Raw genomic sequence first — 2,210 nt, forward strand, 5'->3', positions numbered from 1 at the left:
TTTTTTTGAAAATTTCAATGTATATATACACATCCATATTCCCCTTAACGAATATCATATTACCCACCCCCGAAACATAAAGCGTGAAAATTACGCATGTGGAAGTGTTCAATTATCTGAAGTTCCCGTGACTGCAGTATTACTGAGAACCTGCTGGATTATATTGACGATAGGCTTCGTGAAGCTCCTCTTTCGAGCAAAAAATACTTTATGGAACGTCTTGGCAAATAATGGAGAAAAATTCCAGCCGAATATATCCAATGTTTGGTCAAATCCATGCCACTGGCCATACAGAGTATTAACTAGTCAGTTTTAAGGCTTTGTGTAAAACAAAACCTTATTAAAATCGGTTTACTGTTTGTCTGTCTGTCTGTTCGCCTGTTTGTATGTCTGTCAACGCATTTTTCTCGGAGACGGTTATAGCGATTGACACCAAATTTGGTGGATCTTTTACGTAGAATTTAAGGGGGGTCCCCATATATGTAAAAGCGGGTGTACATTTTCTTTTTTTCATCAAATATAGTCATGTGGGGTATCAAATGCTAGGCTAGTACTTTCCGAAGCTCGTCTTAATTTTGACATTCATTGGAAATTGGAGGGGTCGAAAATGATCATCTCTTTAACGGAGCCATTCTCAGAAAACATAAAACCTTTTATACCTAAAGCGTCTAGCTTTCGGTTTCCCGGCTTGTTTCAGTTTTTAATGTCATTATTACGATTTTTAAGGTTTTGTTTAAACGCACAACCTTATTAAAATCGGTTTACTCTCTGTCTCACTGTCCGTCCATCTGTCTGTCTGTCCGTCACACGCATTTTGCTCGGAGACGGTTATAGCGATTGACACCAAATTTGGTAGAAAGGTGGGAACTGTGAACACTCATACATACAGTGAGTTACATCCTCTTACGTTGAATTTAAGGGGGAAATTCATCCTAGCACCACGAAATTTTGTAGTGATGTAGGCTATAATGTAGAGCATGATCTTTTCTAGTTTGGTGGAAATAGTGCTGTTACTAACAAAGCAAGTTATAATACGTCAAAGTTGTTGCTTCTTTGAAAATTGAAAGTGGATACTCTCACATAATATATGCATATATTACGTGCTACGTACTAAGAAATTCACACAAAACCTTTCGTAGCTGAAGCGTCCAGCTTCCGGTTTCCCGACTTGGTTAGCTCTGTTCAGGTTTCAACTTTGCCTACGAAAATAGAGTTTTTTTTTTGTCTTTTGCCCCCAGTAAGGGTATTATTTTATCTTTTTTCATTAATTCCCGTTGCATTGCATTCAGCAGACTGTACGTTACGTTCTTGGAAAAAAAACACAGACTCCCCCTTTCTGAACCCAAATATTTCGTACTACCGTGTCCAGATTTCAATTGTACTCACTGTGTATGTATATAGATACTAAGTATACATTTAATTTGAAAAATTAATCGTCATTAGCCGATTTGAAAGATTAATTTAGTGTTGCGAATCTGTAGTGTGTGCTTTGTTTCTTGAGAAATTATATAATAATAAGTGGCAGGTAACACATTTACCTCAAATATGGGGTTACGAACAAGCAAACATACATATAACCTCTGACTTTTTCTTTAGCGTTTGTTCCGTGCGGCAGTGGGATTGGCTCGCCTGAATTTACATAACCTTTAAGTAATTATTTTCATACAGCGATAGTTTTTTACATATTTGTTTATGAGCAATAAAACCTGAATTTGACGAGTTGACAGTTATTATGAAATTGGAGGTTAAAAGGAATCGCAAATCTCTTGAAGACACAAGAAAGGAGAATCTTGCTCCAATGCAGCTCTGCTAATCATGCAAATACAGCTGTGTGAAGTGTGTATTCGCACAGCATTATTTAAATTAAAGGATAGTGAGTGGAACAAATCGAAAAAGAGGTAACCTTGATGGATCTTTTTTTAACGTCGAAGAGTGTGATTTGCAACTAGATTCCACATTGATCGCCAAAACATTACCTGCGCTGAGCAATATTACTCTACTGGTTGCACTAATGCATAAGAAAGTAAAAAAGAAGAGCTTTGGGAAAAAGTGCAGAATACATGAACAACCGCAGAAGTAATCATAAAAGAGGATAAACAACTCTCACACTTATGAAAAGTTTTAGGTGTTTGTTATGTGAAGAATTTTCGATATATCATCGTTCCAGGTTTAGTTTAAGGAAGAGTTCCAATACATGCGAGATAGAGTTG

The sequence above is a fragment of the Hermetia illucens genome, chromosome 3, assembly GCF_905115235.1.
Source record: "Hermetia illucens chromosome 3, iHerIll2.2.curated.20191125, whole genome shotgun sequence".
NCBI lineage: Eukaryota > Metazoa > Arthropoda > Insecta > Diptera > Stratiomyidae > Hermetia > Hermetia illucens.